Genomic DNA, 14,501 nt, shown 5'->3' with positions numbered 1-14,501 from the left:
CCTTTGTCACTTTGTCAAAGAATGCAATAAGATTAGTCTGGCATGATCTGTTTTTGACAAACCCATGTTGGCTTTTGATCATTACTTTGTTTGCTTCTAGGTGTTTGATGATTCATTGCTTGATTATCTTTTCCAGAATCTTCCCCGGTATTGAGGTCAAGCTGATAGGTCTGTAGTTTCCTGGATCTGTTTTTTTCTCTTTTTTGAAGATGGGAACTACATCAGCTCTTTTCCAGTCCTCTGGCAGCTCTCCTGTGCTCCAGGATCTTTGAAAGATATAGTTCAGTGGTTCTGAGATCACGTCTGCCAGTTCCTTCAGAACCTTGGGGTGTAATCCATCCAGTCCTGGTGATTTGAACTCGTCTAGGGTAGACAAGTGTTCACTTATCATTTTCTTCCCTATTTTAACTTGTGTTTCTAATCTGTTTTTTGTGGTGCTGTTTTTGATAGGTTGGATTGTTTTTTCCTTTTGTGTAAAGACAGATGCAAAAAATGAATTAAGTACATCTGCTTTCTCCCTGTTGCTTGTCATCTTCTTGCCACTTTCTTCCAGCAATGGGCCAATTGTTTCCTTGACTTTTTTCTTGTTTTTAACATGTTTTAACATTTCTTTTTTTAATTTATAGGCTAACTATCTGCTCACTTTGTTTGCATGCTCAAAATAGCTTTGCTTGGCCATCTTTATTTTCGTTGCCACTTCCTCTTGAGTTATCAGATTTAATTTATGTTTAATTATTCTCCTATACAACTACTAGTAATATTTGTTTATATTCCACGTCTAATTTTATCATTAAAGTTCTCCCCTTGTCATCTGCATACACTATTTATTTTTATTTATTTATTTTATTTTATTTATTTTGTCACAAAAATATATGTGTTATACAAAAATATTATATAGTATATTAGTAAATATTAGGAGGTATAAGCATATATATATATATATATATATATATATATATATATATATATATATATATATATATATATATGTAGGTCTTTGGTTATTCGGGTTTTCTCCCGCGTAAAATTGGAAGTGTCTTGGCAACGCTTCGACGAAGTCTCATTCGTCATCTTCAGGCTTCAGCTTCATGCTTCTGGGAGCAATGTGTGATTGCAGCTGTTTCTTCCTTTTAACTGCTAGTGGGGTTTGAACTGATTGGGTGGGAGCTTGGCTGTGCTCTGATTGGATGTGGGTTTTTGTGCTCTGATTGGCTGGGGGTGTGTCCTGTTTGGGTGGGGGCTTGGTTGTGCTCAAATTAGTCTGAGTTGCAGGGGGATCTGAGCTGGTGAGCTGCACTGCTGCTGTTTGGCTTCGTGTTCGTGGTCGTGCTACATCTTCGTAGTGGGTGTCAGTCTGCTGCATGTATGGATTGGAGGGGTTTGAAATGGCTAATGTTGCAGCTGCGGTCTGGCTTCTGGTCAATCAGAGCCAATCAGAGCACAAAAAAACCCACATCCAATCAGAGCACAGCCAAGCTCCCACCCAATCAGTTCAAACCCCCACTAGCAGTTAAAAAGGAAGAAACAGCTGCAATCACACATTGCTCCCAGAAGCATGAAGCTGAAGCCTGAAGATGACGAATGAGACTTCGTCGAAACGTCGCCAAGACACTTCCCATTTACGCGGAGAAAACCCAATAACCAAAGACCTACATACAAACACCAAAACCTCAGAAAACAAATATATATATATATATATATATATATGTAGGTCTTGGTTATTCGGTTTTCTCCCCAGAAATTGGAAGTGTCTTGGCAACGCTTCGACGAAGTCTCATTCGTCATCTTCAGGCTTCAGCTTCGTGCTTCTGGGAGCAATGTGTGATTGCAGCTGTTTCTTCCTTTTTAACTGCTAGTGGGGGTTTGAACTGATTGGGTGGGAGCTTGGCTGTGCTCTGATTGGATGGGGGTATGTCCTGTGTTGGTGGGGGCTTGGTTGTGCTCAGATTAATCTGAGTTGCAGGGGGATTTGGGCTGGTGAGCTGCATTGCTGTTGTTTGGCTTCGTGTTTGTGGTCGTGCTACATCTTCATAGTGGGTGTCTGTCTGCTGTATGTATGGAATGGAGGGGTTTGAAATGGCTAAAGTTGCAGCTGCGGTCTGGCTTCTGGTCCTTGGTCGTGCTTCCTGATCAGTGTGGGTTTGGGTCTGCTTTCTGGGTGGATGTGTGGTGGTGATATCCTGTGTGGACCTCGTGAGTGTGGGTCTGGTGTCATTCCTCGTGTTAGGGACTCGTTTGTCAATAAGGGCGGGTTTCCAAATGGCTGGTAGGCGGGAGGTATCATCTCGTTTGTTCATGCTGTATGGGATTGAACGTGTCGCGTTGGCTTCTTTTATTATTCTGTTGTTAAAGTGTTCAGTTTTGGCGATAGTTCTGGTCTTTTTAAAGTCAATATCGTGTCCTGTGGCTTTAAGGTGTTGGACCAGGGAAGAAGTTGGTTCCTCTTTTTTGAATGAGTTCTTGTGTTCTTCAATGCGTGCACTTATTCTTCTGTTGGTTTGTCTGATGTATGTGGTGGGGCAGGCGGTGCATGGGATTTCATATACTCCTTGATTTTCTAACTCAATTTTGTCTTTGGGGTTTCTTAGGATGGTGGATATTTTTTGGTTTGTACAGAATGCTGTCTTGATGTTATGTTTGTGGAGGATCTTGCTGATTCTGTCTGTGGTGCCTTTTATATATGGGAGGAGGGCTGTGCCGTTTTCTTGTTCTCTGTCTTGGATTTTAGTGGATTGCCAACCTCTACATGGAACACTTTGAAACCCAAGCACTAGAAAAGTCTGACCACAAACCCAAACTCTGGCTCAGATACGTAGACGACACCTTCATAATCTGGCCACACGGGAAAGAAAAACTTGACAACTTCCTCACACACCTCAATAGCCTACACCCCAAAATACAGTTCACCATGGAAACAGAAGTTAACAACCAACTTCCCTTCCTAGATGTCTTAGTCTACAAGAAACCCAATGGCTCCCTAGGATACACCATCTACCAGAAGAAAACACACACAAACCGCTATCTGCACGCACTCTCACACCACCACCCAGCACAGATCAACTCCGTAGCCAAGACACTCATCTCTAGAACAAAACGCTTAGCTGACGAGCAACACCTAAAAACCGAACTACACACTCTCACAAACGTACTAACATCCAATGGATTCCAGAGAAATAAGATTACCAAACTAATCCAAAAAGAACCCCCCACTAAAATCCAAGACAGAGAACAAGAAAACGGCACAGCCCTCCTTTCAAAGTGTTCCATGTAGAGGTTGGCAATGACAGGATCACCCCTCTCACCTGTCATTGCCAACCTCTACATGGAACACTTTGAAACCCAAGTTTTAGAAAAATCTGATCACAAACCCAAACTCTGGCTCAGATATGTAGATGACACCTTCATAATCTGGCCACACGGGAAAGAAAAACTTGACAACTTCCTCACACACCTCAATAGCCTACACCCCAAAATACAGTTCACCATGGAAACAGAAGTTAACAACCAACTTCCCTTCCTAGATGTCTTAGTCTACAGGAAACCCAATGGCTCCCTAGGACACACCATCTACCAGAAGAAAACACACACAAACCGCTATCTGCACGCACTCTCACACCACCACCCAGCACAGATCAACTCCGTAGCCAAGACACTCATCTCCAGAACAAAACGCTTAGCTGATAACAACACCTAAAAACCGAACTACACACTCTCACTAACGTACTAACATCCAATGGATTCCAGAGAAATGAGATTACCAAACTAATCCAAAAAGAACCCCCTACTAAAATCCAAGACAGAGAACAAGAAAACGGCACAGCCCTCCTCCCATATATAAAAGGCACCACAGACAGAATCAGCAAGATCCTCCACAAACACAACATCAAGACAGCATTCTGCACAAACAGAAAAATATCCACCATCCTAAGAAACCCCAAAGACAAAATTGAGTTAGAAAATCAAGGAGTATATGAAATCCCATGCACCGCCTGCCCCACCACATACATTGGACAAACCAACAGAAGAATAAGTGCACGCATTGAAGAACACAAGAACTCATTCAAAAAAGAGGAACCAACTTCTTCCCTGGTCCAACACCTTAAAGCCACAGGACACGATATTGACTTTAAAAAGACCAGAACTATCGCCAAAACTGAACACTTTAACAACAGAATAATCAGAGAAGCCATCGAGATAGAAAAACGCCCACACAGCATGAACAAACGAGATGATACCTCCCGCCTACCAGCCATTTGGAAACCTGCCCTTATTGACAAACGTGTCCCTAACATGAGGAATGACACCAGACCCACACTCACGAGGTCCACACAGGATGTCATCACCACACATCCACCCAGAAAGCAGATCCAAACCCACACTGATCATGAAACACGACCAAGGACCAGAAGCCAGACCGCAGCTGCAAGATTAACCATTTCAAACCCCTCCATTCCATACATGCAGCAGACTGACACCCACTATGAAGATGTAGCACGAACACGAAGCCAAACAACAGCTATGCAGCTCAACAGCTCAAATCCCCCTGCAGCTCAGACTAATCTGAGCACAACCAAGCCCCCACCCAAAGAGGACACACCCCCATCCAATCAGAGCACCAAAAGAACCCCATCCAATCAGAGCACAGCCAAGCTCCCACCCAATCAGTTCAAACCCCCACTAGCAGTTAAAAAGGAAAAAACAGCTGCAATCACACATTGCTCCCAGAAGCACAAAGCTGAAGCCTGAAGATGACGAATGAGACTTCGTCGAAACGTCGCCAAGACACTTCCAATTTTACGCGGGAGAAAATCCGAATAACCAAAGATCTATATACATATACATATATACATATACATACACACACACACACACACACACACACACACACACACACACACACACATATATATATATATATATATATATATATATATATATAAAGAAGAAAAGAAAAACAATATGACAGGAACGGTAGGCACGTTTGTGCTCTTATGCACGCCCCTTATGGTCCTCTTAGGAAAGGGGTGAGGTCAATAGTAGAAAGTTTTTGGTTAAAGTTTTTAGGATTATGGGAAGAGACCACAGAGTCAGGTAAAGTGTTCCAAGCACTTATGATTCTGTTACAGAAGTCATATTTTCTACAATCTAGATTAAAGCGGTTAACATTAAGTTTAAATCTATTGGTTGCTCTTGCAATTAAAGATGAAGTAGTCTTTAACAGTAAGGACATTACAATAGATGATTCTATGAGTTAAACTTAGGTCTTGTCGAAGGCGACGGAGTTCCGAGTTTTCTAAGCCTAGGATTTCAAGTCTGGTGGGATAAGGTATTTTGTTGTTTTCAGAGGAATGGAGAACTCTTCTTGCAAAATATTTCTGGACACTTTCAATTGTATTGATGTCAGAGATGTGGTGAGGGTTCTAAACAGGCGAGCTGTATTCTAGAATTGGTCTAGCAAATGTTTTATATGCTCTGGTTAGTAGTGTAGTGTTTTTGGAAAAGATGCTATGCAAGATTAGGTTAACAACTCTTAGAGCCTTTTTTGCTATGTAGTTGCAGTGGGCTTTGGCACTTAGATCATTTGACATGAAAACTCCAAGGTCTTTAACGGGATGGGGGTCATCTGTAATGTAATGTCCATCAAGTATGTACTTAGTGTTTGGGTTCTTTTTAAATAAATAAACTAATTTAATAAACTAATTTAATAAACTAATTTAATTTAATTTAAATAAACTAATTCTGAGTTTATTTTTTTTATTTTTTTTATAAAAAAGTTTTATTTCCGTTTTCCATCAACATATTCAATGTACGGATGGTGGAGTGGCTATTTTTTTCAAAAAGTCGCTGAATCTAAAAAACATTCAAGTTGCACACAAACTTTCTTTTCCTGAAACTATTGTATGCAACCTATCATCTAACACCACACTTCAGTTCATACAATGCCACAGAGCCCCTGATTACGATATTACTCATGCAAATATTTTAACCTCACTACTAACATGGGCTACCTCTTGCCCATATCCCCTCATCTTCCTGGGTGACCTAAATCTACCTCTCATTAACTGGATAACAAATGAATGTACAACTGATCCTATCCATACTACACTATACAATGCTGTTACAAATCTAGGTTTTGAACAACTTGTAACTAACAGTACAAGACTCAACAACTGCCTTGACCTCATCTTCTGCAACAACACAAATTCCATTTATGGACTACAAATAAAAGAACCCTTTTCCAACAGTGATCACTGCATGATTGACTTTCATCTCAATATATGCCCTTACACAAATCATCATACCAATAGTATTCCTAACTACAACTTCAAAAAAGCCAACTATGACCTTGTAAACAACGATCTTTCATCTGTGGACTGGCAAAATCTGTTCTCTACCTGTATAACTGCTGAAGACCACTATAGAGCTTTCCTACTTGAAATCAATAGAGTCATTAAACTATATGTACCACTAACTACCACCAAAATCAGAAAAAACAAACTACCGATATCAATAAAAAAACTTTAATCTTAAAGATCTTCCCTCTGGAAAAGAAACAAAAAGGGCTATGTAGCAAATTTTAAAAATCGCTACAGAATTATATGCAACCAAATAAAAATTGAATGCACAAATTATCACACCAAAAAAGAAGAGGATCTTCTGCACACAAATTCCAATCGTGCCTTTTATAATTTTGTGAACAATAAGCTTAAAGATTCTAGATCCATCCCACCACTAAAAGATTCCAATGGCAAAGAATGCATTGACGAAACAACTAAAGCAAACATCTTTAACACATTTTTTGGCTCAGTTTTTATAAACAGTGACGACACATATCCGACATTCCCAAATTGTACAAGCAATGACTATGACAACTTAACACATATAGATTTCACAGATGATAATGTTGGAAAAGCTCTTCGCAACTTGAAACCATCTCTGTCCATTGGACCTGATGGTCTTTGCGCTTACTTCTTAAAAAAACTTTCTACTAATTTAGCAGAACCCCTAAGTATAATCTTCAATAAAGCTTTCACAACCAGTTCCCTTCCCAGTCTTTGGTCTCTAGCCACAGTCATTCCAATCTTCAAAAAAGGTGACCCCAGCTTAGTTGAAAATTACAGACCAATCTCCCTATGCTGCGTCACCAGCAAAATAATGGAATCCATCATTAACCAATCCATCACCCTCTACTTAGAAATACATAACTTACTCTCAAATAAACAATTTGGCTTCAGAAAACAAACTACCGATATCAATAAAAAAACTTTAATCTTAAAGATCTTCCCTCTGGAAAAGAAACAAAAAGGGCTATGTAGCAAATTTTAAAAATCGCTACAGAATTATATGCAACCAAATAAAAATTGAATGCACAAATTATCACACCAAAAAAGAAGAGGATCTTCTGCACACAAATTCCAATCGTGCCTTTTATAATTTTGTGAACAATAAGCTTAAAGATTCTAGATCCATCCCACCACTAAAAGATTCCAATGGCAAAGAATGCATTGACGAAACAACTAAAGCAAACATCTTTAACACATTTTTTGGCTCAGTTTTTATAAACAGTGACGACACATATCCGACATTCCCAAATTGTACAAGCAATGACTATGACAACTTAACACATATAGATTTCACAGATGATAATGTTGGAAAAGCTCTTCGCAACTTGAAACCATCTCTGTCCATTGGACCTGATGGTCTTTGCGCTTACTTCTTAAAAAAACTTTCTACTAATTTAGCAGAACCCCTAAGTATAATCTTCAATAAAGCTTTCACAACCAGTTCCCTTCCCAGTCTTTGGTCTCTAGCCACAGTCATTCCAATCTTCAAAAAAGGTGACCCCAGCTTAGTTGAAAATTACAGACCAATCTCCCTATGCTGCGTCACCAGCAAAATAATGGAATCCATCATTAACCAATCCATCACCCTCTACTTAGAAATACATAACTTACTCTCAAATAAACAATTTGGCTTCAGAAAACAATTATCATGCAACTTACAACTTTTCCACTGTAAAAACCTATGGACTACAAATCTTGATATAGGCAAAAAAATTGATACAATCTACATAGACAAATCTACAAAGCTTTTGACTCAGTAGTACATGATAAACTTCTAAAATTAAAATCCTATGGCATTTCTAGACCCCTACACAATTGGATTTCTGCTTTTTTGTCTAACAGACAACAAGTGGTTAAAATTGGTAATGCTCTATCAAATCCTGTTCCTGTCAAGAGCGGCGTTCCTCAAGGTAGTGTTCTTGGACCAACTCTATAATATACATAAATGACCTTTGTGACCATATCTCTAGTAACTATGTTCTTTTTGCTGATGATGTCAAACTGTTTAACACCACCGAAAATACATCTACCATTCAAAAAGACCTTGACCATCTAACCACTTGGTCTAAAATTTGGCAACTACGGGTCTCAACCAGTAAATGTTCGGTCTTGCATATTGGTAAAAAGAACCCAATCACTAAGAACATGCTTGATGGTCACTACCTTACAGACGACCCCCACCCTGTCAAAGACCTTGGTGTTCTCATATCTAATGATCTAAGTGCCAAAGCCCACTGCAACTACATAGCAAAAAAGGCTCTAAGAGTTGTTAACCTAATCCTGTGTGGTTTCTTTTCCAAGAACACCACACTGCTGACCAGAGCATATAAAACATTTGCTAGGCCAATTCTTGATTACAGCTCGCCTGTCTGGAATCCATACCATATTTCTGACATCAATACAGTTGAGCGTGTCCAGAGGTATTTTACGAGAAGAGTTCTCCACTCCTCCACAACCAACAAAATACCTTATTCCACCAGACTTGAAATCCTGGGGTTAGAAAACTTGGAACTCCATCACCTTCGACAGGACCTGGTTTTAGCTCATAGAATCATCCGTTGTAAAGTCCTTCCTGCCAACAACTACTTCAGTTTTAATTACAATAACACAAGAGCTACTAATAGATTTAAACTTAATGTCAACAGCTCCAGTTTGGATTGCAGAAAATACGATTTCTGTAACAGAATTATCTGTGTCAGAATTACCTGACTCTGTGGTCTCTTCTCATAACCCCAAAAGCTTTAACCAAAATCTATCCACTGTTGACCTCACCCCATTCCTAAGAGGACTCTAAGGGACGTGCATAAGAGCACAAACGTGCCTACCGTTCCTGTCCTTTTGTTTCTTTCCCTATATATATATATACGCTTATACTTCCTTGTTTCTCCTCATATATTTGTTTATACATTATATAATCTTTTTGTGTTATGCTTGTACATATTGTTTTGACAAAAATAAATAAATAAATAAATAAAATAAATCTACAAGGAATATATACATACATGTAGTAAGCAAAGTCAGGCAATCAATCCATCAACTATAACATGGAAGCACACACAGAGAGAGAGAGAGACGCCTTCACAGGTCTTTCTTATGTATTACAGCCTCTTAAAGCAGTACCAGTCAAATAACCCTGCTGACTCATTGCCACCATTGCATCAGCGTTACAGTATTACATCAGTATTAATATAATACTGTATATAATACATACACAAAGTGCTCATTAGAGCAGCTGGTCAGCTATTAAATCATCATTACCCTGACAGTAGTGATTGACTTAACAACTATAGCAAGAAAGATCACAAAATAGGGCAAAATTAATTTAACAAATGTCTCACTTAGCAACAGAAATTTTGGGTTTAATTGTGGTCATAAGTGGAGAACTGCCTGTACATACCTTCATATACCGCCTACTAATGCAGTCCTATTTGCATTAGTTGGAAGACAGGTAAAGGTATATATTGAATATTTAGAATATCCTCATTGCGAAGTCGTGTCTAACCCATCATGACCCCATGGACAAAATTCCTCCAGGCCTTCGCTACCATCTTCTGGAGTCCAGGAGGCTTACGCCTACTGCTTCAGTGACTCCATCCAGTGACTTCAGCCACCTCATTCTCTGTTGTCCCCTTCTTCTTTTGCCCTCAATCTTTCCAAGCATCAGGCTCTTCTCCAGTGACTCCTTCCTTCTCATTAGGTAGCCAAAATATAGCCTTCTAAAGAGCAGTCAGGGTTGATCTCCTCTAGGACTGACTTGTTTGTTAGCCTTGCAGTCCAAGGGACTCGCAGGAGTCTTCTCCAGCATCAGAGTTCAAAGGCCTCAATTCTTTGGTGCTCGGCCTTTCTTATGGTCCAACTTTCACAGCCATAAATTGCAACTGGGAAAATATGATACAGAAAAAACAGCAAGAGTTATGATTTCAGAAATGTGAGGCTCCAATACTGAAACTGATTCCTTTGAAGCTATATTTTTTCATATTTACATAATATTTACAAAATCAGGCATGATGGACTACTAGATCTTTTTTTGCTGTCAGTTTTCTATGTTTCTATAGTATTGTGAAAAAAATGTTGAGCTAGCTTCAGAATTGCTCACAATAAGGGAAAACAGATACTCCTCAACTTATGACTATAACTGGCTCTGGCAATTACAGTTGTAATTTGTACCTATTGTTAAGTGGATCATCATGTGACCACACCCAATTTTGTGAGCTTTTTGCAGCGGTTATTAGCAAATTACCACAGTCTATTCACATTCGGCCATAAACCCGAGTAAATACAGGTTTCTAGAAAAACATGTTGCCTAAATTGCAGCCATATAATTATGGGACATTACAAATGGCTATAAATGTGGATTGGTTGACAAAATGTGATCATTTGATCATAGAGAAAGATATCAGTCTTTCGAATCTGGATTGTTGATTGAAGTCTGTCCTAACTTCAGATAATCGCTAAGCGATATATCATAAGTCAAGGACTGCCTGTATGTACATGATATGTGTATGTACATGTATCATGTATATACTTGTATATATAGGTACTTTATTTGTAACTAGTTTGGAATTTTGAGTGGTCTTTATTTCATATCAAACTGTGGGAAACTCTCTCCCCCCCAGAGAATGAAATATTTTGGGAGATATTAAAAGAGGCAGTATATTATATTTCCCCAAAGGAGAAATGGGAAAAAATCTTAACAAAGGTAGCCCCAGTCTTCCTGTCATAGGAAAACAGCCTCAAGAGAAGAATGTTTTGTACCCATAAGATAGCCAGGCCTTCCTATTCATAAGCAAAATGCCTTCAGCCACATCTCTCACAGAAGGCTGGAAATGATGGGATTAAAATCTATATTTCCCACCCAGCTCCAAGGACAGGGCATGACCTCCCAACCACAATGGGAGTCAAGCAACAATAATTAGAATACTAAAAGGGCACACTTAAGCACAGGTCAAAATATATTTCACAACAAACAGGCATCTTAATCACAAAGCCCCAAAGAATGTTTAAAAGCCCACCTATCTCAACCCCATTTTGTCAGCCACCCCAGGAACATGCTGCTATTACTAAAATTTCTGGAAAACCAAATAAACAGAGACCTTCTTTCTTTGTAGCCAGCTCCATTTTATTTCTAGCATTTTCTCCCAACTTGCAACCAGAATGTATTTTTCTTCCAACAAAACATACGCTAGAATTTTGGCTGTTACTTATTTTCATTTAGCAATTGGTCTGCTGGTATGTATAAATCAATCAATCAATAAATAAACAAACAAACAAACAAATACACAATCTACAGCCTGATATACATAAGTAGTCAAGAAATAGGAAATTATTGTTGCATATTTTAAAATTATTTTTACAACATTTTCAGTTTTTTTAATATGTGTGGCTTCTCCCTTTACTGTAAGAAATAAAGGCAAAGCATTTTAGTTAATCATAGGGTTTCTTGCATAACAATCTTTTGTGTAGAAAGTTTGACTAGAAATCATCTTAGATCTCCTATGTTTGTCTGGAAACCATTATTGCCAACACTAACTTTGTATTATGCAAATGGACTATACATCTGAAAAGTTTTTAGCTGGCTTCCTTTTTTGTAATATATTTTCTTAATTGGAACTTCACTTCAGTTAATGCCATTCGAATTGTATAATACTTCCTTAAAGAGTCACAGCTTCTATGAAGAAATTAAAATTATGCTAAAACAAATTTAAAAATATCACAGCCTTTCATTTTTATTTTCTGCATTAAAAGTCTGTGCTGGTATATTTATTTCCACTGAATTCCAGCATAGGAAATAATGTAGAAACAGATGATATGTTTCACATAGTTGAATCTTTTTGATATACTTTTATTAGAATAGTCTTTTAAAGTGTTGATCTGTGAGACATCTCTTAGGAATAGAATAGAATAGAATAGAATAGAATAGAATAGAATAGAATAGAATAGAATAGAATAGAATAGAATAGAATAGAATAGAATTTTTTATTGGCCAAGTTTGATTGAACACACAAGGAATTTGTCTTGGTGCATATGCTCTCAGTGTACATAAAAGAAAAGATACCTTCATCAAGGTACAACATTTACAACACAAATGATGATCAATATATCAATATAAATCATAAGGAGTACCAGCAACAAAGTTACAGTCATACAGTCATAAGTGGAAAGAGATTGGTGATGGGAACGATGAGAAGATTAATAGTAGTGCAGATTTAGTAAATAGTTTGACAGTGTTGAGGGAATTATTTGTTTAGCAGAGTGATGGCCTTCGGGAAAAAACTGTTCTTGTGTTTAGTTGTTCTGGTGTGCAGTGTTCTATAGCGTCGTTTTGAGGGTAGGAGTTGAAACAGTTTATGTCCAGGATGTGAGGGATCTGTAAATATTTTCACGGCCCTCTTCTTGATTCATGCAGTATACAGGTCCTCAATGGAAGGCAGGTTGGTGGCAATTATTTTTTCTGCAGTTCTAATTATCCTCTGAAATCTGTGTCTTTCTTGTTGGGTTGCAGAACCGAACCAGACAATTATAGAGGTGCAAATGACAGACTCAATAATTCCTCTGTAGAACTGAATCAGCAGCTCCTTGGGCAGTTTGAGCTTACTGAGTTGGTGCAGAAAGAACATTCTTTGTTGTCCTTTTTTGATGATGTTTTTGATGTTAGCTGTCCATTTTAGATCTTGCGATATGATAGAACCTAGAAATTTGAAGGTTTCTACTGTTGATACTGTGTGGTCTAGTATTGTGAGAGGTGGAAGTATGGAAAGGTTTCTCCTAAAGTCTACCACCATTTCTACGGTTTTGAGTGTGTTCAGTTCTAGATTGTTTCGGTCACACCACAAGGCTAGTCGTTCGACCTCTCGTGTATATGCGGATTTGTCATCGTCTCGATTGAGACCAATCACTGTTGTGTCATCTGTGAACTTCAGTAGCTTAACAGATGGATCGTTGGAGATGCAGTCATTGGTATACAGAGAGAAGAGAAGTGGGGAGAGCACACAGCCTTGGGGGGCCCCTGTGCTAATTGTACAGGTATTTGATGTGATCTTGCTTAGCTTCACCTGCTGCTTCCTGTTTGTTAGGAAGCTTGTGATCCACTTACAAGTCTGTTCCGGTATCTGTAGCTGGTTTAGCTTAGTTAGAAGAGTGTCTGGAATTATGGTATTGAATGCTGAACTAAAGTCTACAAAAAGGACCCTTGCATAGGTCTTTGGAGACTCAAGATGTTGTAAGATGTAATGCAGAGCCACAGCATCGTCTGTTGATCTATTTGCTCGGTATGCAAATTGCAAGGGGTCTAACAGCAGATCCGTGATGGTTTTCAAGTAGGAAAGCACTAGCCTTTCAAAGGTTTTCATGACTACAGATGTTAAAGCAACTGGTCTATAGTCATTCAGTTCCTTGATGGTGGGCTTCTTCGGCACTGGGATGATGGTAGAGTGTTTGAAGCAAGAAGCAACATAGGACATTCTAGTGATTTATTGAAAATATGGGTGAAGATGGGGGCCAATTGGTCAGCACAGACTTTTAAGCAAGAAGGAGTTATCTTGTCTGGGCCTGGAGCTTTTCCTGGCTTTTGTCTGTGAAATAGGTCCTGCACTTCCTTTTCTGTGATCACTAGGGGTTGTGAACCCAATGGGATGCGGTCAGTTGTAGGAGGCTTGGCTGTTGTTGATGTGTCTGAGATGGGGATTGTGGAGATAGGTGGCTGTAGTTTCCTTTCAAACCTGCAGTAAAACTCATTCAGGTCATCTGCCAGTTGTTGATTACCTTCAGCGTGGGAAGGAGATTTGCCATAGCCGATGATATTTTTAAGAGTTTTCCACATGTTTGCTGGTTCATTTGCTGAAAACTGATTCTTTAGCTTTTCAGAGTAGCTTCTTTTTGCTGCTCTGATCTCCCTTGTTAGTGCATTTCTGGCCTGATTGTACAGCATTTTATCACCTTTTCTGTAGGCTTCCTCTTTGGAATGTTGTAGCTGCTTAAGTTTAAATGTGAACCAAGGTTTGTTGTTAGTGTATATTCGCAAGTTCTTGTAGGTACACATAGGTCTTCACAGAAGCTGACATATGATGTTACAGTATCTGTGAGTTCATCCAGGTCTGCAGAGGTATCTTCAAAAATATTCCAATCAGTGCAGTCAAAGCATGCCTGTAGCTTTAATTT

The 14,501-nt window shown here is 38.8% G+C and overlaps 1 protein-coding gene across 1 annotated transcript in view; it reads left to right on the top strand.

The window, feature by feature from the left end:
• Positions 1-14,501, top strand: part of TRAK1 (trafficking kinesin protein 1) — a 438,997-nt gene that overhangs the window by 417,576 nt on the left and 6,920 nt on the right. The gene's annotated exons all lie outside the window — the stretch shown is intronic.

Source organism: Ahaetulla prasina, chromosome 4 (assembly GCF_028640845.1).
Source record: "Ahaetulla prasina isolate Xishuangbanna chromosome 4, ASM2864084v1, whole genome shotgun sequence".
Lineage (NCBI taxonomy): Eukaryota > Metazoa > Chordata > Lepidosauria > Squamata > Colubridae > Ahaetulla > Ahaetulla prasina.
The sequence above is the reverse complement of the archived record's forward strand: the minus strand, read 5'-3'. Positions and strand labels throughout refer to the sequence as shown.